The following is a 23094-nucleotide window of genomic DNA, read 5'->3' as shown; positions in this document are numbered from 1 at the left end:
AAGAACCTCTATTGTTGAGAGCTGGATTAATACTTTTATTGATATCATGCCAGTTTGAATTCTTCCTCTCATTCTGATCTTGATCTTGACAATCACTTTTTCCATTACAGTGTCATTACAAATTTAAAATACATTATAATGAAACTCGGTGAAGAAACAACTTAATGCACCTAAGCTATTATGCAAATGAATACAAATTTAAACTCATTCACATCACTGTATTTCTCTCTTTATGCCAAACAATAGTATCCAAACTTTCTTCTTTTCATTTGCTAATCAATTCTTAGTTCATTGTCCTTTTTTTTTTTTTTTCCAGGCGTTTCTGTTGTATCAAATTAATTGAAAATAATTGGTCTTTCAGTTACCTTACAGTTAGTATTTGGATAATAAAAAATCAAACACATTATGCAGGTTGTATTTTAAGAAAACATTGCATTATTATTCAGTGGTCTTTGTTCCATAGCCTCTGTGAAGTGTGCTTGGCAGCGTTCATCCCCTGACCAATGGAGACAAACGCAGATCATGGAAATAGCCTCTGTATTTTGGCAGCCACTGGGATTGCCATTATCAAGTTTCAGTGAGGAAGAAAAAAACAAAAAGACTGAACTATCCTTTCTTTTTCCCTTGAAAGAAGTTCCTGCAGTTGAAATCTGGGAGCACCGGCAGTGCAGATGCTGCAGGTGTCACATATGCATCTAAATGACTGCTCCTTAGACAGTATCCACAAAATTATTCAGTCCCAGGGGACCTCGTTCTGGTCATTTATACATTTCCATCATACTGAAAAATCCTAAACTTGATTTAGATGTAAGACCGTTGGCTCAGACTTTGCTTATGGAAATCTGTGGACATTAAATGGAAGTTACCAGTGGCTTTCAGTGTGCAACTGCTGTCACTCAGCCTAATTATGATTTAGTTTTTGTTATGCAGTTTTGATGTGCATTTGTGTCTGCAGTGTTTGTGGTGGGGAACCAAAGCATGTTCTTCCATTTTGCATGTGTGCTGCTATGACATGAGTGTATTTGCCTCCAGCTTTTATACAGGATAGCTGCAGGGGCATTGCTGCTCTGTTTTACCACTTCAAACAGCAAATATTACAGGCAATTAAAGACAGCTTGACAAGGACTGTATTCTTCTGATTTGAAAGACGGGAGTTTTTTAATAGGGATAATATGGGGCTAGAGAGCACATCATGGTCACCAAGTGCTGGCTGTGTAGCGGCTGTTAGGGGGCGTGAGATATTTCATGCATTGGCCCTGCATGGACAAGGAAAAGATGAGATTAGATAAAACCAGTTGATGTAAATATTAATGACACAGTAGGTTTTTCCCCTTCTTTTCATACATTTTATTCTACATAAACTTCAATGTGAATTGCCAAAAGCAAGGAGATGAAACCCGAATTCAGCAGCCTGCGCGGGGCTGAGAACCGGCAGCACAGCCCTCGCGGGATGCCAGCCCAGGTGGGCTGCCACACATGCAAATCCAGGTTTCAACTCTAAAAGCACTTTTGAGATGGTTCTTGCTGGGCTGGGTGTTCCAGCTCATTCTCCTGTTCCCGAGGCACATGTATTAGTGTTTCAGCTCTGGCCTGAGGCTCACCAAGCTGAGTCAGCTTTACGTTGGAAGTCGGTGGTGCCAACTTCTCTCTTCACTAAAAATTGTGTGAAGCCCATCAAATCAATGGAATTGCCTCGTGTTGGCATCTTTGGGTGCAAGGAGGACGGATGCTGTGGCTTCCACCAGACTTCAGATACACAGATAAAAAGGGACTGGCTTCTTCTGTCTCATTGCAAGCTCACCAGCTTTTCTCCGACCAGGTCTGGGTGGTTTTGGGTACCCAAGTCTTACATTCATCATGCATTGCAGCATGGTGTGTAGCTGCTTTTCGTGCTCCATTGCTGTGCAACATTTCCCTGGAAACGTACATCAAACCAGCATGCTTTCAAGCTTAAAGGATCTTACAACTCAAAAGTTGACGATAAAATTGTCCTTTACCTTTAGAAAGACCTCTCTGCTCCTGTTTAAGTACATTTAGTTTCTTAAGTGGCACATGGTGACAAATCCGAGGTATTGCACAGCACCGCAGCAAATAGCACTGCCTCGGGTGTTACATACTGAGCCCTGAAATGTACCACTACATTTTGCAGATGCATACACAAAAATCTTTTTTAAAATAGGCACTGCTGGCTGGCAGCTTGCTGGCTGCCACTGGTGTCATCCTTCAGCATTTCCGCGTAATTGCTGTAAGGTAAGCACTTTGCCACTGCTCTGATTTGGACCAAAATTCTGCAAAAGAAATTGTTTTTTGAAAATAATGGCATTTCATCCGAACCCCCTGGTCCCTCATGCTCTCTGTGAGGCCTCTCACATGCGTGAACACAAGCTTAGTAGAACAGAACAGCTCAAATAATAATCTTGTGATTGTTTGGATAGCAATAGGGTTTTTTATCCCTTCCTTTACGAAAGGCTTAATAGAGGTGGGTTACTTGTTAACAGCTAAAGTCAAACAGTGATAGGCAAATCTTTTCTCTCTATTTACACAACACAGCGCAAGAAAGCTGTGTTTTACAAATAGTCTGTGTAAGGACTGTAAAAACAAATGTCTCCACCCTTCATAAACAAAGGCTTTACTGGAAAGACCATTTTCCTTGTATAGAGCAGAGAAAAGGAAAAAACTACCCTGTTCCTGATTGAGGTGAGGATCCTGGCTGTCTGCAAACCCATCTCGGGTCATTCCATGAGCTCTGTAGGGCTGAGGGTGATGGGGGAGCTTTGGGGCACCAGGCTGCACACCATCACCCTCCCAAACCAGTGCATTTCTAAAACAGAGGTTTCAGAAGGGGCTAACACCATTTGGCTCCCCTGGGAGCTCCTCAGCACAGATTTCTGACGGGGGAATTAGTTTCTGGAAATGGAAGCCTGCTGTACCTCACTAGTGCCCTGCAGATACCTGTTGCGTGCTGTTTAGTCACCAGCCTTGTATTTGGTACGTGTTAGCTGCTGCTTCCCAAGCAACCAGGGATGCACCACAAACAGGTTGCAACAAGTCTTAAAATGAGGGGTTAGAGTGCAGATAATGAGATTTCCATCAGATTGAAAAAAATATCTTGTAAACCTTTCACAACCAAATTTTTAATGGACTTTTCTGGGCGAGGGAGGTACCTTCCTAGGAAAAAAAATCACTTGGGGAGATCTGAATGTATAAAATCAGCTGTAAACTGAATTGGGAAGGAATTTAAGGTGAGAATCCTCCAACATTTTTGAAATCATGCAGTAGGATACAAGACATTTTAATGATTTTTAGAGTTGTTTACTTTTATTTTTTTCGATATGCCTAGCTTTCCTTTCTTCCTCTTATTCTTCAATAGGAGGCTTGGTACAAATTGAAAGATACCTCAGATCTGAGCAAATTGGATCTGAGCTCTGCACCAACGTGAGTTGCAGTGGTCTGTAAGAGTGGTCTGCAACAGTGGTCTGCAACATAGCATGGGGAGACTCTTTGGTGCCCTTTGGAAGACATAAGGTTTTCAAAGTAGTGTTTGCTGGTAGGGTTGCACGTCTGTGCTCAGAAAAGTCAGGTGGCACAAAAAAGCCTGGGCATTGCTTCTGCAAACCTTATGTAGAGGGGCTTCAATGAACGTTAGCTGGCTCAGTGCTCAGCAGGCTGCTGAGCGTGGGACTTTTCAGCAAAGTCCAGTGCTTGAGCGTAAAGGAGTCAAGGAGCCCAAAGGGGACTGTTAGGGGCAAGCAAGGGGCAGTTTAGGGATGAACTGTGCCTCCTAATAACAACTAACTGCATACTCCAGATTAGACAAAAACAAACCAAAACAAAAAAGCGAGCTGTTTCATTTTCTTTTCTTAATTCCTTCTTATGTGATGTTATAAGTGGTAGAGTTAAGATCAGCCAAATAGGCTGGAGCGTGAAATGAATCGGGCATTAAGCAGGGGAAGATGTTCCACTGGTGTTCCTGTCTGCAGTCGCAGTGTGTTCGATGCCTCTTTTTGTTGTTTACATTGCCTAATTGCTGTGTTCCATTTAACGTATTATCTTACTCAATTTATTATTCTTGAACATGTAAGCTGAACTTTAATTCAGTGCCAAAAGACCAGCTCATGGCTGGTCTTTAAATTTTAATTATTTAACTTTGTTTTTAAGAAGTCTTTCCCTGACCGACATTTGCAGTTTAACTGTGTTAATTCTCTTTGTCCTGTAAAATAACAATTGAAATTCACTAAATAAGGAAAAACAAACAGGGAGCAATGATCAGTGAAGTCTATCCAGAGCAGTGTGCCACTGTCTTGCCCAGACCTTGATGCTATCGATCACTGACCGAGGGCTCTGCTGCAGGTTACCTCTTTTGGAAGCAGCTTCTCCAAGAGCTTGCTCGGTTTCTCTTGGCAAATTCAGTCTCTAATCCAAGTAGGAAAAATAGCATCTGGCGTGCCAGCCTTGAACGACTGCCGACCCCTGAGCTAACGTGTGTGTTAGTCTAGTGTAGACAGATCAATGTGCTCCTCGCAGCATGTTTTAGAAATGTTGCTAAGATCTTCCAAGTGCTAGTCCATACAAGTTAGCCCTCCGAATTTTCTCCCTCTTCGGCGCTCTCGGGAGGCACGTTGTGTGCGCTCGAGCTTTCCCCGAGCCCGGCTGTTTGCTCTGGTTTGAACCAAGATGGGAGTAAGAGACTGCATGAATTCTTTCTCACAAACGTGTTATTTTTCCATGCTCTTCCGTGAATGAAGTTGTGCCAGGAGTCGCTGAAAGGTTGGAAAGGCTCAGGAAGCTGCTAATTTGCTCACTTACAGCTCCACAAAAGATACCAATTTTTTGTATGGTTCTTACCATCTGAAGGTGAATATAATTAAGAAATTGAGTCAGTTTACAAATAGGTCATGGATCATGTAATAAACTGCAATTGTTGACATTTATGGAGGCTTTTTCTCCCAAACATTGTTTATGAAAGGCAATTGGCAAAGGCATTGAGACAAAAACTGCTGTAGGCTTCTTTTCTGGGCAGCGCTCAGCCTCCCAAGCTCCTCCTTTCCTCCCCAGCATATCTTTTGAAGCTCCGTTTTTGTATTTTCATGTATGTACATGTGCTACATTTCAAGTGGTGCAGTAGTTGATTTTCTTGTACTGAGAGCTGTGGGACTTTAATTGCTGTGTGTTTTTTTTTAATGGAGCTGGGTTTCACCTGAACGCTTGGCTTTCCCAGGAGCTGCAGCGGGGTGTCCTGCAGGACCGTCCCCTTCTCCAGGTCTGCAAGGAGACCTCTGGTTGTCTCCAGCAGCACAGACAGCATCTCAGCCCCTCAAGCAGCCTCTCTAATGGCTGTAGGTGCATGTACGGTCTTGCTCTTTGCAGGAGAGCAGCGGTAGGTCAAAGCAACCTAGGTGTTGCAGGCAGCGAGTGGTCAGGGAATGGCCTCTTCTTGAAGAGGCTGGTAAAGTAGCCCTCGGGTTTCTCTTCTTTCAGCCTGCTGTGGTTTGCATCTCATTCTTGTACCAGATGTCATCAACTCCAGTCAGAGGCAGCTGATGTGAACTAAAAAAACTCTTGCTAGAGGCAACGTGCATATTCGCTCTTCATTACCCACACCAGACTGGTGAGAAAAAACAAAGGTGGGGGAGGCAGGGAAAGCCAGATCAGGAAAACAGTTGAAAGACCTTGGGCTGAGATGAAGACTCATCTGGATTCAGTTTTTCTCCCATTGTCTTGTGTGTTCAGAGGTACGGTTAGCTGGCTCCATGAGAAGGAAAGCAAGAGTTAGCCAAGCTGGAGATGAGCTTCTCTAAAACTGGGAGTGTTGGGCTGCAAAGTTGTGGTTCAAACCCATTGGTAAGGAGGCAAGGACACAGCAAAATGGGATGGAAGCTGCGTCCTGTGGGGATCTTCTAAGAACAATAGCATCTTTCATGCTTCATGGCTGTGAAATGAGCCAACACTTTCACAGAGCCCAGCGTGCGAGCCGGTGCCACCAGCGTAGGAAGACCCCAAGGCTTTGATAAAGAAATGGTGGCAAGTTTTGTGATTTCTGCTGATAGTGAGAGGCCTGGGTGGATGCTCGTGTTGCTGTAGACAACCCTTCACAAGAGGTGTTGTGTTGTGCCCTTGGGTGCCATCCTCACCCAGCTGCAGCACCTTGCACCATGCAGGGCGTAGAGGGCAGTCCTACACCATGTGGTGTGGGCACGGCCCCATCGGGGCTGCGTGCAGGGCTCGGCTTTTTGCAAGGTCCATATGAAGTCCCACAGTTGGGTCTGAGAGGCTGTTTTGTTTCTATAGGCAGAATTTCTATAGGCAGAATTTTATTGCAAAACATCCTGGAGGGACCTAGCTGGGATCAAACCTATCCATGAGAAAAAGCCTCAGTGCAAAACCCTCCACCCCTGCTTCACGAGTCGGTGTCTGGGACACCAATAAGTCAGAGGGAAGCCAAGTTAAATGCTTCTAGTCTTTGCCTTTTGCCGTGGCACTCAAGCTGGTGTCAAAGACTCATATTAATAGGATTATTCCCCTGTCAGATGGAAGCAGCAGATAGCCATCCCAGATGTGCATGGCTGGTTTGAAGGCCCGATTATCTTGTTAGTGTCAGTTCTTGGCCTCTTATCAAAGGGACTCTCACGCACATCACCTTTCAGCTCTTCACCCTGCAAGGAGGAGGAGGAGCACCCTTTAAGCAATTCCCAGCTAGTAAGCCGACATTTGTCATTTTTTTCGGTGGCGTCAAGAAGAGCAGGCTACCGAGCGTGGCGGGCAGGAGTGGGATGACAAAAAGCCTCTCCTAGGTGAGGCCAACGGATACCTTCACTGAGTGCTGCCAGCTGTGGGAGGCAGAGTTGTTTTAGTCTTGGTGCATGAAGCCCCATGGAGCTTTTTGGCTGTTTGGGGTTTGTTTTCAGGGAAAGGATGCCGCCGTCGCTCTGCTGACTGCTGGGTGCATCTGCTCTGCAAACAGCAAGGTGCTGGGCTGCTCTCAGTGGGCATGGCTTGAAAAGAGCCTTCACTGGGACGATGCAGCAGGGGGTCTATGAATGTGATCAAGTGGCTCCAGAGGTGACTTCACAGAGAGGAATCAGAAAAAAATATTCATTATTCTTTTCAAAATCACCTCTCTTATTTCACTTTTATCAGCATATTAACTAGATTAACCAGAGCATCTGGTGTTTCTGGACTCAGTTACATGATTCACTTAGTACCTTTGTGTAACAAAGATATTGAGAACCGAAACCAACTATTTCCTAGCTCTAAAATCCCCAGGCACAATTTGGTGCCTCTAATTCTTTTTGTCACCAGGCTGAATACAGGCATATGTGTTTCTGTAGCCAGCCAGAATATAATAAACACAGGAGCTTAAATCTCCATTGCTAGCTGGGGGGAAAAGCCGTCTCCCTTCCTGGGGCACACGAAACCTGCCCTCGGTGTGCTGTCCTGATTGGAAATTTTGAATGTGCATTCTCAGAATGACTTCATTTAGCGCCCGGAGCCAAGCCCACACGCTGCACCGCGGCCGGCAGCCAGCAAGAGAAATGAAGCTAGACGAGGCGACAGCTACAAGTAGGTAGGTGTGGTGCTGGCAGTTGCATTTTCACACGCAGCAGTTGCAAGCTCAAAGTGTTGTGGTCATCTCTCAGGTCCAGGCAGACATGAAGTTACTTCTTTAACTGAAATAAGAACACTTGTAAAATCTCCAGTTTTCATCATGTAACATTAAAATCATAGAATCAGAGGATCGTTTGGGTTGGAAAAGACCTCTAAGATCATCACGTCCAACTGTTCACCTATTTTATGTAAGGAAATTGCAGCCAATGACACTTGTAGGTTAAATTAGCTTGCATCACGTTTGAGTCATGAAGATAGCAGTGTCACTGGAAGTGAAGATTCGTTTGTATTTTGCAAATCACTCCTAAAAGTGCTGACTGCTGTGTTCGTTACTAGCCCGTGATTACTTGCACTAAAATACCTGGTGTGGCATTGCCAGCCAGTTCTTGTTTTCACTTGTAAGAACCTCTCAAGCCTCTTCTTTTGTCACGAGATGCTACTGTTTCTGTATCGCAGCAGTTTTACAGCTCTGCTATCAGAAAATAAAGATATTTTTGCTACCACATGTGAAAACAGATAGTGTCTTAAAATTCCCTATCCCCCTGCATAGTGCAGAATGCTAAGCAGGTTTGTATCGTGCTGTGATCTCTTCCTGAGGTCTGACTTAGAGTTGTTTTCATGTATTCACTCCCATAATGTTTCACCTCCTTACTCTTCCGTGTTAGAGTATTTCTTCTGCTAGCAACGTCTGTACTTCTAACATTGCATCACCCCTCCGCCTCTTTTTGTATTCTCTCTCTCCCCGTTGCCAGCCCAAGAATCATTGTTCTTTGTTTAGTGATGTTGCCTAGGTCACAAATTGCATGATTTATTAACGTTTTTACCAGAGCTTGCTTGTTTCCCATACCCTCTGCATTGTGTGTGTGTACATTAACGTCGCTGCCACCGAGTGCTTACATTTTACTGTTTTCCTTAAAACTTGTAGGATTTTTCAAGCCATGAGAAGGGCCAGCAGTGTTGGATTTGCAGAGTCACGTATTCAGCCGTTCCCCGAGGCTTGCAGAAAACCCAGATTACACAGACCTGAGAGTTGTGTGTGTGTGTTAGGAAGATGTTTTCATGCTGCAGGGCTGTCAGCGGTGGAGGCAAAAAAAAAAAAACAGCCATCAGCACAAGATGTGCACCTTAGCTTCATGTCATGCATTGCTTTGTACAGCTGAGAAGTGTGATGTATACATTCAGGCAGTAAGCAAAATAATTAATTTATCGTCTGTTTTATGCTGGAGCCAGTGGTGAGACCTCCCAGCCCAGGGAACGCTGCCCCTCTTGTTTTTCCCCACTTATCTTGAAGCTCTTCTGAATTGTCAGCTGCGAACACGGGGAGGTTAGCACCCTCTTTGCTTAAGGCCGTCTAATCTTAGTACTGACCTTTCATCGCAGAATGCCCCCGTGAGCTGTGCCGTGCAAGTCCCTTTCGGCAGCCCCCCAGCATCCTGAGGTTGCTGTGTGGTGTCTCTGGCCGGCAGCGGGTACCAGCGCCATCACGGAGAGGGCTTCCCCTTCTCCGTCGCAGTCTCACGTTTCTAGCCCAGTCCTGCTAAGTGTTGGCTTGCCTTCTGCTCATCCCATTAGTTTTCACCTGGAAATAATGACTCAGAAAATTCCTCTGTATCGCTGAGGTTGTTTTCCTTCCACTGCGTTTATCGTATTAATCCCATCCTGGCTCCCAGAATGACACCCCATTTTCTGTGTCACAGCCCGTGCTGCCACAGGTCTGGTTCTTTACTAGGAAGCTACCAATCATGGTCACTTATTTTACCTCTCTGTCTCCCATCTCTGGCTTGTGTTTGCATCCTGACTGTATGCTTGGAGAGTTTTTGTTCTTGTCCTTTTCCATGCAGCAGTTCCTGGAAGAGCCGCAGCCCAGCCAGCCTGAGCCATCCTTAGGCCTATGGAGTAAATTCTCCACAAGCACATGCACTGGGGCCACAAATCCTTTTCTGCAGAGACTCCTCTGCTGTGTTGCTGTTATTTTATTGTATGTTAGAAATCTGCTGAGATCCAAATCAAAGATGTACAAACAAAACAGAAATTCATCTCCTGGGGCTGAAGAAAAGACATGGTAAACGTTTGTTCAGCTCATTCTGGACATGGTCCTGAGCAACCTGCTCTAGGTGGCCCTGCTTGAGGGAAAAGGACCTCCAAAGTACATTTACATGTATGTTTATAGTTGGAACACTTTCTCATCCACATTAATGTGTGAAAAAAGCATCAGTGGAATAGACATGACATCACTTGAGCCTGGTCTCAGCTGCCATTACAGGAAAGCAGATTCCTGTAGGTGTTGCAAAAGAGAAAAATATACAGTGGGAATAGAAAGGAGGACTATGTGACTCTGAGAGGTGGAGGAAGGGGCAGATATAGGATAGAAGAAACACAAGGGAATTCTGATGGTGGGAGGTTGAGCTCCATCGTATTAGCAGAGCACCATGCCTACAGTGAAGCATGAGCTCTCCAGCACAGCTCCCTGGCTCACGAGGACCATGTGAGCCACTACACAACCACTTTGAGAACTAAGCTTGCCCTTGTTGGTGTGCCACTTCTCCTTTCTTTCCCATCTCATTTGAGGTCTTGTAGGTAGGACTTCCTAAAGGTGTCCATTTTCTTCTTTGCAAGCTCCACAGGTCTCTGCATCTGCTCCACGAGAAGCACTCGTGCCAGACAAGGACTGGACAGGACCTGAGCCCAAACCAGCAGTGTGGAACCCAAATAATGTGCAGTTACCCTTGAACAATTAATTTTCACATATTGATTCATTGTTTTTGCCCTGCTTGTGCATCTCTGCCCCACTTCCCTACTAACCGCTGAGAATTTGCATGTGAATTGGTTGGCTTCAGTATTAGGAGATGTTTTGTCACAGCTTGGGACACCAGACAGGGCCCTGTTCACCTCCCAAAACAGGCATCTGTCTCCCTGCCCTGCTTTGAAAACCTAGCAGCTGAGTAGAGAGGGATTAGCCTCTAGACGGGGCTTTCAGAAACAGACTTTAATTAGAGGTGCAGGATGGAGCTGAGCAATCACCTCTGATTACTGCTGCAAATGCTTTAAGAAGAGAAATTAGAGCAATGGCGTATTAAGAGGTGGGCTCTCAGGTCTTAATATCTCAAGCAGTTCAGTCTTTTTAAAGTGCTTTGGCCGGATTCTGGCTCGTGGTATGTGTGTGCACACCCAGCGTACCTCCAGTCACCCAAGGGTGTTACCCCTGTGTGGGAGGAGAAGGTTCAGCAGGGCCATCCCTCAGACACCTCCTCCTTGGAGGCAGCTGTCCTCGTGAGTGCATTCGTTCCCCTGCTCTCAGGGAAGCACCAGGTGTATTTTACACTCCTAAGTCTTCGTGGTTGTGCACTTCACGCTCATACAACCTCATTGTCATCCATTATTTCTTACTGATTTACTGAGTTTCTGCTGGTAACATGGGGTTGCTGTTTGGTAGCTTCTAGGATGGTGTAACTCTATAAAATCCCACCACTGACAAACTGGTTCCGAAGCATCACGGCCTGCACCGAGTGAGATCAGTACTTCTGAAGTCATTATGGAAATATCATTAATTAAAGGGAAAATGAAAACAGTTGTGGAGCAGAGGCACAGGACGCACTCACAGACCTAAGAAGCCCCTGTGCATGTAAGAAAAAAAAAAAAGTAGTTTAATATACTAGGCAAGTAAAACATTTCCTCTTTGGGGATAGTGACTTAACTTTAACCACCAAGGTTACGGCATTTTCTGAAGCCTCAGGTTACGGCTGTAGGAACAATAGTGCAGGAGATGTCATCAGCCTACTCAGAGAGCCAGGAGAGGTCATTTTACAGAGCTTAGGCTTTTTTTTTTTTTTTTAAGAGTACGTGCCCAGCATGTGAGCCTTGCGTCACAGCCCAGCTTCTTGCTCACAGGAGCCTGTCTCACAGACGAATGCAGAAAGATTTAACCACGAAACACAGAGCCAGCAGCAGTCCTGGAGCAGGAATGTGAAGTTTGATTACCGTAAGAGGGGACTGAAATGTCTTCTTGGCCAAACAGGTCTCTGAGAAAGAGGGAAAAACACACTGATAGCTTTTGGGGGCACTAGAATATTTTATTTTGAGTTTGAACATTTTTTTTAATTTTACTTTTGTGAAATTCAATTATGGAAATATCCATCCTTAATTAGAAAGTGTTGAGTTGGTTTTTGGCTTTTTTGTTTGTTTGTTTGTTTGTTTGTTTTAATGAAATTGAGGTAGAAGATATGTTTGGCAACTGCAGAAGCCCTTTTAATTTTTTCACATTTTACTGTAATGAAATTAAAGTAAGTTAGAGGTGATCAAGGCTAGGGTCTGGCTAAACTCCCCCCAAACCCACAGGCATTCCTGTTCACCCAAAACACACTGTGGAAGTTTGTTTCCCCGTCCCTGCTGAGGACAGCTCACTTGTGTAAGCTGTCCGATCCTCCTCCCACCATCTTGCAGGCGCCCATGCAGCAGTTTGTTTTGGCTGGGATGGCAGAAAGGGGAAAAGAGAAGGAGCAAAAGCCACCTTCTCTAGGTTAAGTCTCTGCTCTCGAGGGATATCTCAGGATGACCCTCTTCAGCCTCTCGTTGGCAGTCGTGGGAGTCAGCTGTGATGGGGGATGCCTGAGCTGGAGGTCAAGAGCAGAGACTCTACCTGATCATCCTTAGCAGCACAAGATTTTGAGTTAGATATAGATGTATATACTAAATATATATATATATATGGGGGTGGTAGAATTTACCTAAGTCATTCCCAATGAAAGATTCACTGAAATAGCTATATTTCTGTTATTGGTTTCGGTGACCCAGTGTTGCCAAATTTCTGGTGGAAATGTTTTTCCTCCGCCACCCAATTGCAGCCAGCTGTCAGGATGCCTTTGTGCGCATCTTGGTCTGTCTTTGTTTGACGCAGAGGATGACACCCGCGTGACAAATCGTGGAGCCGTGTTGGGTGACAGCCGGGCATCGCCTGCCTGTGCTGCCCCTGACCTGCAGCCCGTTCCCTTCCTGGCGGTATTTATGGGAATTTTGCTGTCCTTTCAAATAACGTTGCCTCATGCTGTGCCACTGCTGCCTGCGCTGCTCATACACTCATTTAGCGGCATTATAAACCTCTCCTGACCCGTGTTGCAGCTGCTTTGCCTTTCTCCCTGTCACCAGCCGTAAAGTCCAGAAAGAACTAATTCCTTTTTTCCACGTAAATCTTAAATCTGTGCTTCCCTTTCCCAAGAGTCCACCTGTGAGACATTCGAGAAGCTTCGAGCGGTGAATGCTGTGAGGATTTGGCTGTTTTAGGTACTCACCTCAGATGTCAGCAGGCTTATTTTGAAAAATTAGAAATATTACAAAATACCTAAAATACACTTTCCTTTCAAGAACTGGATTGACGCCATGACATAAGCATTCAAGGTGACTCTCTGGAGAGGTAATGTCCTGCCTGTACAAACAATCTTGGAGCTCAGGTGATTAAAAAGTGTGCTCCAGACACTGCAATGGCAAACCCTTTCTACTAATTAAACTTAATCAATTATCTGAGCTCTTGAGAAATGGCTACAAAGTATGAATGGGACTATATTGGTAAAGATTCCTAGAATGAGCATTTTTGTGTTTTCCCTGAATGATTTGCATTTATTTTAAGGCTCAGCATTACTGATGCCAATTTTTGACAATATATTTTGCGGGCTTCTTCCATGGCATCACTCTGTTACGGAATGAAGTAAATTCTTTTAAAGGTAACCTTTTATGTACAGAAATTGTTGGGTTACCTTATGTTAGTCCTAGAATGCAAAATATGCTTCACTCGAGATCTGTGTCTTACAAAATGTCTGGCAGAAAATTTTATCTGATTCTTGCAGAAGTGAATCATGCAGTTATAAATCCATTTCTACAGCTCAGCTGAATGGGAATAATTAGATAGGCATTTGAGATTGCGGTATCATTTCCGAAGATCAGTGTAGTTTCAGCTCTTCAGCAGTGGCTTAGAGTCACTGATGTTACCCATCCGAATCTGTCAAAACTTGACGTGCCATTTCTTTGCCTCGGCTTTCCAAGATGACGCACGGAGATAAGAGTCAGGCTCTGGCATTCTTCTGACTTGGTCCATGGGGCTGCTTTCCTCTTTGTGCAAGTTTTGCAGAGCAAACCACAGGAGAAAAACACCCGCTCCAGGTTCAAGACTGCAGAAACAGGAAACGAGGGCTTTGTCCTTTTTGATTAGTGTCCAGCATACCAGTTTTGATGGCAAGGATCCAAGAATAACCTTCGCGATTGACCATGCGGCCAAAACCACGATGATCTCATTGCCAGTGGCCAGTGACACGTAGCTGGTTAACTAATCAAAGTTATTTTTTGGTTTCGAATCATATTTTTTTTAAAAATAGCGCGTTGCCTATAAACACAGAATCTGAACAAAATACGTGGGATTTTTTCTAAAAATATTGCCAGTGTCTGGTGGGTCTTTTCCAAAACTACAAAAGTTCGCTGAAGGTTTTTGCCTATTTTATCTTCTATTTGTTCTATTTGTCTATTTATTTTGTTCATATGATACAAAAAGCTATTTCTTATTGCAGCTTCTTAATGGCTTAAGTTTTTTTTACTTATTTGCTTCTTATTCTGTTTAATTTAGGAGGCCTCTGAAAAAAAAAGTAGATCAACAAATCTGGTCAGTTGAAAATCCAGTAAGGGCAAAGAAAACCTATTCCCTTCAAGACCAAAAACTGGGGAAAAGGTGGTATTTTGTATTGAGTTAAGTGAATTGAAAGTCTAAATTCCTCAGGCTGTGGGAGGTGGTTATATTTTATGTTGGATCCCAGTGGAGGGACCTTGAATACACTACTCACTGCTCATCTGTGGGGTGGCTGCTCCCCATCACTCCTCTTGATTTTGATCTGCCTCAAAAACAAACAAACAAACAAACAAACAAAAATTCTTAAATATTAATTGAACTTGAGAGGAAGACAAAATGGAGTGATAAAGGCTCTGAAACCTTTCACTTAAGGCATGCCTGTGACAGGTGGGACATCCATGCCCCAGTTGTTGCTCCCATCAGCATTTAGGGCCTCGATGTGAATTGAGGTGGCATGGGGAGGATATGACGGGTTGTCTGCTTGTCTGGGTCCCTCCTCGGGGGAAGTGTGTTCAAGCAGAAGGAGCAGCTGAGCAACCTTTGCCGTGCCTGGGGTGTGTGGAAGGTGATGCATGGCCATTATTGCTACAAGAAGCCTCCCCTTGTCCTCCCCCAGATGGATGGCCCCCTGATTTGATCCTGCACTGATTTACAAATGGTCTTGTGATGACTGCAACTAGAGAAAAATGGAAAAAGTGCACACGTGCCTAGGCATCCTCTGAGTTTCCCACACTCAGATCACAAACACAGTGAGCAGCCTGCTAAGCTGTCACAGCTGAATTTTCTTGTGTTTTTCTGCTTCAGGGACATGGGCAAGGCTGTGCATTGCCCAACATATCGGTGGCTCTTACAGCTGATACGCAAGTGTTTTGAAAGCTGAGCTGTAAACAGAAGTGACATCAGGAAAAAGGGGCCGTTGCCTTTTGTCAATGTTCCCTCCTTTGTTGTTGAGTCAAGATAGCAAATCTGAACTCGGGCCAGCGGGAAGCATCCCTGGGCTTTCATTGTGAGCTGCAGACCTCGTAGGAGTAAAGAGCAGAGCGTATCTCAAGGCAAATGGTACATGGGAATATAGAGACGTTCAGAAAAATAAATGTGATGGATTTTGTGTTGCTGACACTGTTTTGAAAGTAGCCCTTTGAGGCCACTAACATTCAGTTTGTGTGTGAACACCGAGGCAGAGAAGCTATTTCCTTATTGCTGCCCCTGGTTTTGAACCTCCCAGACCCCCACCCCAAGTCTTCCCATCCCCAGAATAGTTTTAATCTGTCGAGCCCTGGGGAGGTTCTTGCTGTCATCAGACCAGATGAGTGAAAACATTTGCAGGGGTATGAAGAGAATGAAGCATTTTGTGGGCAGCCAGTGGTTGGCTCCGCGGGCAGCACAGCTGGATATCCCAAATGGGCACTTTCTTCTGAAGTTTACAGTTTGTTGGGTGCTTTCATGGTTCTTTAAGAAACCTGTCTGAGTCCTCTGCAAGACTGGGGGACCGGGGGACAGGGACAGGCACACCTCCTGCGCTGTCCCTGCCGCTGTGGCCACCGCTGTGATGAGGTGCGGGATATGGACCTAGGTGATGGGCTGGGAAACCAGCTCTTGCCTTTTAGCTATGGATATTTAGCTATGCATTCAATTAGAATGAAAATGCAAATGATATTAAAACCTTCTCTCTTTAAAGTTCAGAGAGGCTTGGAAATCATCACGGTAATTAGACAATAGTTTTGGTTATGTATGAAGCGAGATCAAGCTCTGTGCAAGGCGGTGGAGCCCCCAGCAAGTCGCTCCGTGTCTCTATCAGGCGCAGCCATCTCCAGTGGGATTTTTCATCCAGACAGGTCTGATGGGTGCCGTGATACGTGCAGTCTCCACGAGCATTAGCATGAAGTGGGAACCAGCCCCCCCAGCTGCAGTCCAAAGGCTGCATCAGAGGGGGAGCGGCATCAGGGCAGGCTCCTGGGCTGTCCCCCTCCAAGGGCTGGGGACAGGGCTGGGGACAGCAGCGTGATGGTGTGCAGGGAGCTGGCACAGCCCTGCTGTCAGACATGGCCAGGTAGAGCAGTCTTGCCAGTCCTTGCTAGCAGGGAAAAACAGCTTAGGTGCAGGGAGATGCGCTGAGCCCAGGAAGAAAAATGGCTTTACATTTCGGCAAGCTTTAAAATCTCTTCATCAGTAAAGTGGTCTGGAAGGAGATGGCAATGAGTGTGCTCATGCTGGCTTCCTACACGTTGTCCTTCCCTCATCCAGTCTGTGCTCAGGACGGGGACTTGTTTCCCCCTACCTGCCCTGTCGCTGTGCATCCCTGCCGGCTTCCCTGCCTGCACCTCTCCCCCTACCGCGCCTGTACCCCATGGGCACCAGGTCTCTGAGAGCAAACAGCGATGCTGGAAGAGGGTATTGAGGAAAGCTGGGTGTATTTTGAGCCTCACTGCAGTCAGAATTCAATGGTGCTTATTCCTGCCAGCAGATCTGACATGCCTTGCTTCCCACCCTCCGGAAACATTCCCCCGGCCTGGTATGACCAACCCAATTAGCATTTCAAAACTCTCAGCTTGCAGGTGCTGGTTTCAGAAGAGTTAATGGCAACCTTGTGCGGCGTTGAGCAATCCAGTTGGCATCGATTTGTTCTTAATCCCCTATGCAATTGTTCAGGCTGCAAACTGAAATATGTTGCTGCTTTTTTTTCAATATTGTGTACAAAGTAAATAAGCCTGAATAGCACAGGCTACATTAAAGATAATGATGCCAAAATTACTTTTTTTTTTTTTTTTTAAACACACCAGGAATTCACGGTTGCTTTCTGCAGTTTTTCCTCCCACAGCTTGCCTTTCCATAGCTGTCTGACTGAGCTCGTACTGCTATTGTTGCTGCCAGGGGGACCGCTGGGTGAGAGCTGCCTCGGGTCCCACTGCTCCACCATCCCCCAGGCGTCACAGGTACCCATCTCTGTCAGGACGAAGAGATGACTCACCTTGCACAAACAAGTACATGAAAGCAAAAATAAGTACATGAAAGCTTGATTTTAAGTGTTTTCAAGAGCATCTGCAGCCTGTGAGCGCGAGAGGTGGCTTTCCCTGGAAGCTCTTCCGCAGCATGTGAGAGAAGCCAGATGCTTTCTGTGTGTGGACACACTTGTCAGGATCCTCTGCTTGCACCGACCCTGACATCACTTCACAAGTGTGGATGTGGCCAACACCGCTACAGCGGCAGGGCACAAGATGGCATAGCCATGATCTGGATTTGGACTGCTGCAGTCTGTCTGAAGTGTTCACAGTGTGGTCTGCCGCTGCTTTCACCTCTCCCACGCGTGGCATGGAAGCCACAGTCATTGTATGCCCCTGTCTGTACATTTGCCCTGCTCACCCCTCATGTTTTCATTTCTGCTCTCGACATCTTGGTCTTAAACCACTAGCCTTTTCCTGACAGACTGTTGCTCATGTCTGGGGCTGCCAGGTCGGGAGGGAAGCTCTGCACGAGTGCGATGGGCTGCTGGCAGGGGCGCACGCAGAATTAGGCCGCAGGCCCAATTTTGGCCGGGAGCAAAGCCTGCTGGAGTCAATGGGAATCTTCCTGTTGACGTAATGGGCTTTGGAGCGGGCCTTGGCCTTGACGTTCTTCAGGCCAGTGTTTCTAATGTAAATATTTGGCATAGTGTGAATAATAGATAATTATTTTCATATATCCTTTCCAAAGTCCACAACTTGCGTTGGCAGTCAATGGTCCTAAATGTGCAAATGTGATACCAGCAGTCTGAAATGAAGGAAGGGACGGAAGCCATAATTCCTGTGGCCAAGGGGAATCATTCCTGTGTCATTTCATCCAACGTGGTGTACAGAAGGAATTGGTCATCAGCAGCGTTTCTGATCCCAGAGCTGGAAGCTTTAACATGATCCATTATTGCCTGTCTAAGAAATGATAGGATGTTATACAAGATGTGTTTACACCAGAATGAAGTGATGGAGAATATTTCTCAAAGACTTCAGTTTGTCCCCTTTTTTGTTATTGCAACATTTAGTATTGCTTTTCTTTAGCAAAAGTGAAATTTGTATTTTTAATCTGTTTCTATTACATAACAAGGACTGCTTGGGGATGTGCAGGGATGGTTGTCCCTGGCCCTTTGTTCTGCCCTTTTGGACAACTAAGGCCAAAATTAAATTCACAGTTATGCCTATTTTCCTTTTGCTTTTGTGGTAATTTTTCTCCTGTTTTGGCATAGCATCTTGCTTACGTTTTCACTCTCCATTTTCTGTGCAGTTTACTTCATTTTAGGATGCTTTCTCTGTGCTGTAAGCCCCTGAAATTCTCCATAATGTAGGCAATGTTTTAAAGAGTTTGTCTTATGGATGCTCATAGTTTTCTCATTCCTAATCATAGAACGGCTCTGTAGTGGCTACAGCAGTGGTCTGGAAGGGACAATTTTAATACACTAACATCATACATATTTTAAACCTGTTTCCTTGGTGTGCAAGCACGCATGCAAGGCAGCGGCTCTGTATTGCAAGACCTGCAGACTTTGTGAGGCAACAAACAACCAACATTTAGTGCAGGACTGCTCATGTCATTTTTATGGATGTCTGCTGTTTTTTACTGCTGTTTGCTCGCGGGAAGCTGAGCGAAACCCATGTTTTAGGTTCCAGCTCTGCTCAGGCAGCCGAATATTGCCTGCTGTCTCCACTGCTATGAGCTGCTGCTACTTACATGCTACTGCCACCCAAGCAGTGGAGAGGACACTAAAACTATGGCATCTTCATCTTTAATTCAGGGCTTAGTACTGAACTTGCTAAGCAGAGAGGTGAAAAAAATGAGGCCTTTTGCAGATTTCACTGCCACTGTGGCTTTTCCCTTTGGCAGCCACTGCCACCCATCTGTTTCTTCTCTTCTCCTGACTTGCAGAGGATTGCTGCTCTGCACAGTGTAGCCTGCTCCCATATGTAAAGACATGGCTGCAAGCAGTGAGGGATGGAAGTCTGATCATCCAAAGGCATGTTACCAAATGACGTCTACTGCCTATGGATATGCCTGCTTCCTACGAGCTGGGAAAAGCAAGAGGTTTATTTGAACCTATGGAGTGTCCTTATTCTCTGTTTTCTGGCCAAGGAGTTTGCATGGCTGTGTCGTAAACTCTGGCATCTGCTATTTCCAGATGCATTATAAAGCAAGATTAGAATAGATGTGGGTTGGGATATCTATGAAAGAACGTTCTGATGCTAAAGTATTTATATAAAATATACAGCTTTGATAATTATCCCTAAGACCCTTGTATATAATAAGCCCCAAAAAAGTGTTAATTGTTTTATTTCTGCCAACTTCAAAAACAAACAAAAAGATCCTTTCTGGCCAGGTGCTGCCATTGCCAAATACGTGTTTCAGTTAAACATTGCTGTGTTTACATTTCTAGATAATAAAATTCTTTGGTTTATGGACTGCCAGAAGATAGAAAGCTGAGATTAAGGTCTCAGATTTGATTGGGTTTGTTGTAAAGTAAAGGTAATCATGAAACAATGGCTATTTAATAAATTCTCAGTTATTACTGTATTTTAGAGAGGTTTGTGCTTTTGTCAGCTTTACTGTATTCTCTTTTGTTTGTAATGTGTCAGTAGTAGTTGTATTAAATCTTTTCTTTAGTTTGATGGAGTGTAAAGATTAGTTACTCTTTTTTTAAGGAGCATATTCAGCAATGACAATGACACAAAATACATGTCTACTTTGATTGCCACCTTCTGGAGATTTCTTTTGCAGAAAGTATATGTAGAACAATATTGCCAGGCTATAAATTCAGTGTGCATGAACTGTGTTTGTAACGAACACCTCTTTTCCTCTAGAATTACCTGGATGTCCAGAATACTGATATTGGTCCATTCACAATAGTGTGAGACATTAATAGACTTTTTTTTTCCCTAAATTTTTCCACCTTCTTTTTGATAAACTTGGTTGTAACACCTTTTGAAATAGTATTTTATGATTTGTTTAGGGTATTTTTGTTGCTGTCATTACCCCAGTATCTCAGCATTTCAATATCTGCGTTCAGTACTTCTCAATTTACACATAAGTGCCATTATCCCAATGTACATAAGAGAAACTCCGCGACAGAGTGACAAAAGCCACTGTGACAGAGGTTTTAGGAGCCAACCCCACAAAAGGATGTTTGGAGTCCTATCTTTCTCCTAGATCCATCCTTCCAGTGGCTTGGGCTGCTGAGATGCACGCAGGCCACTCAAGACACTCTTAGTAGGATGCCCACGCATCCCATCTGCCAGCATGGCTCATGTTTGCAGAGCTCATTCAGAAACACTCCTGCATCCAGCCCATTTGTTGAAGCCAAGCAGATGATGGCTGTGAGAAGCAGTGACAGCCAGGCCTTGCACACACAGACGTGTTCATCTGTGCATAGGTCTGCTCCAAGGAGGAAAGTGTGTCCAGCGTTTCTCCTGTGTAGCATCCCTTGAAGGTTGTTTCACACCCCTGACTGAAGCCATCTTGCACCTGCCAAAACACGATACAGGCTTTTTATAGCTGCATCGTAAGACCTTTGAAAAATCAGGCTGTGTTAGAGCCTTTTTAGCAGAATAACAGATTGGTTGTGCTTGTATATTGGGTAGCTGCATATGGTAAGCATGTCAGATAGTGAAAGGACATAAAGTATTAATGCTCCATAAGATAGTACTTTCTAATACTATTTTTCTCCAATTTCTGACAGTAAACTTTTAAAACTTTATTGGAGTATTTCATCTGAGAGGCTCAAAACACGTGTGTTGTCATGTATGTCAGACTTAATTCAATTTCCGATAAGGACAAGGCAACATTTTCACTTCCTTCATTGCACTTGCTTCAGACCCTCAAAGTGAGTATTGCCTGTTCAAAGTAGAATAGATACTAATTTGGTCACATAAAACCACAGATTGTTTCAGCTTTCCATGAATTTCTGAATGAATAGAATGATCAAATCCAGTGATTCTGCTCTCAAACCCACTGGGGATATGAAAGAGCTGCTTGTCCAGCAGGCTGTATAGCCATGCTGGTCTTTTGTTGCCCATGGCACACATGCCTGGCTCCTTTTTACTCTCTTTTTATTTTAATGCTCTGCAATGGGGCTGAACAAAGCCAAATTTGCTTTTGAAACATAACTTAATTTTGCAAAATCCATAGCTATATGTCTGTGCCCGATTTTCTTTTGTGCAGCCTTCAGAACAACAAGGCTGTGTGGTATCTGACACAGGGCTTTTTCCAGTGATTTATTAACTGTGTCAGAATAGCTGTTGTGAATGCTGGGAAGCTCTTGTATATTGTGACAGTTTATATTGATTATGACAGTTTGTAGACTCTAGTGTGTTGTCAGACAGTGGATAGTATTTTGTCTTCTTACTATACATACCATGGACTATAGATCATAGTGTTTTCTTAAAAAAAGGACCCATTGTCCACTATTCTCATTCCTTGCTGGTATGAGAGCACTTCAGTAGGGTATTGTGCAACAAATAGCAAAATAGTTCAGGGACCCTATGGGACAAGCAATCAAATGTCAATTGCTTTAGGAAGAAAATGTGAATAGTTTATTCTGCTTCTGTTCTTTCGGTGGAACGAGCTGTGCAGTTGACAGAAGTGGGTAAACTAGTCTGAGTCTGTCGTTTATGAAAATAAAATGCATCCTGTACTAGCTATTGTCCAGACATCCACAGACTACACCAGAGGAGGTGGTCATACATGAGGATTTTGGCTACTGATATTTCTTAAAAGTTGCATTCAGTGTCTTTGGGTCTTCATGGGAGCTGAAGTGTTTCTAGAGTGAGTCCAAGGAAGAGTTGGTAAGGATCTGTGGGAGAAAGCAAAAGCTGGCACATGAGCAGCTATGATGGGCACGTCAAAAAGATCACCCCAAATAATGACCTCTTCTTAGTGTTTGCTTTTAGCTAGGCGGTAGTAAAGTAACACACAGGAGAGAAGAATTTTCTGTTTGCCTTGAAGCTGCTTCAGTGTGAAAAAAAATAGTCAACAGCTGAGCTTTTACAGGCAACCTGATCAGGAGGACGGAGTTGAAAGCCATTTGGTTAATTATGCAATAATTAACAATATATTTATTAGTATAATATAAACAATTAATAATAGATTTATTTTTGAAAAAAAGAGCACTTCGGGTGCAGCGATAACTGTGAACGGGAACAGAGCCATTCTGTTTTTTCTGTTCTTGGAAGACCTTTTATAAGAGACCATAATGGATCATAAACTTACACTTTCAGATAACAGTCCTTGGGAAGATGACCTTTGGCAATCTGTGCTGTTAGAATTTTGATCTCACACTGGTTTTAGATTGATTCAAATGCATTTTTTTTCTGTGATTTTATATTAATGCAAAATCCATTTCCACACATGCATTATGGTTTGACTGAAACAAATGCAATAGCAGGTCACTTGTCAAAATATTTCAGGGATACTTTGGGCCAAGTCTATGGGACTAAGCTGGGACCTAGGAGAGCTGGATTCTATTCTTAACATCCCTGTGGGATGGATATTGGCCACCCAAGCCAGTTCATCCCTCATGAGGTGAACTCACACATTTTTAGTTGTATATTTGCGCTGTAAGATCTTTGAGAGGGAACATTTCCTATCAGAACTCAGTCTCAGACTCTCCTGGAATCTGTTGATGCTGCTGTAGTGCTAATCATATTTTCTGTAATATGATCTATATTTTCTTAATGAGTCCTTAATGTTAGCAAGGAAACAGAATCAGACTACGTGGTTTGATTTTGGTGATGATGCAATTTCCCATTCCATGCTCACATTGAATTTGTATTAATTATGGCATTAACTGCATCGTAATTATGTTTTGTAAAGAAAGAATGATCGATAGTTTGTGCATTCACAGCACTACTGTAAGCCTGGGGTATATT

At 44.2% G+C, this 23094-nt stretch overlaps 1 protein-coding gene across 1 annotated transcript in view; it reads left to right on the top strand.

Annotated features, from left to right (window-relative positions):
• CELSR1 (cadherin EGF LAG seven-pass G-type receptor 1) overlaps positions 1 to 23094 on the top strand; it is a 165826-nt gene that overhangs the window by 43987 nt on the left and 98745 nt on the right.

The sequence above is a fragment of the Cygnus olor genome, chromosome 1, assembly GCF_009769625.2.
Source record: "Cygnus olor isolate bCygOlo1 chromosome 1, bCygOlo1.pri.v2, whole genome shotgun sequence".
Classification (NCBI taxonomy): domain Eukaryota; kingdom Metazoa; phylum Chordata; class Aves; order Anseriformes; family Anatidae; genus Cygnus; species Cygnus olor.
This window is presented reverse-complemented; position numbering and strand designations above follow the sequence as displayed.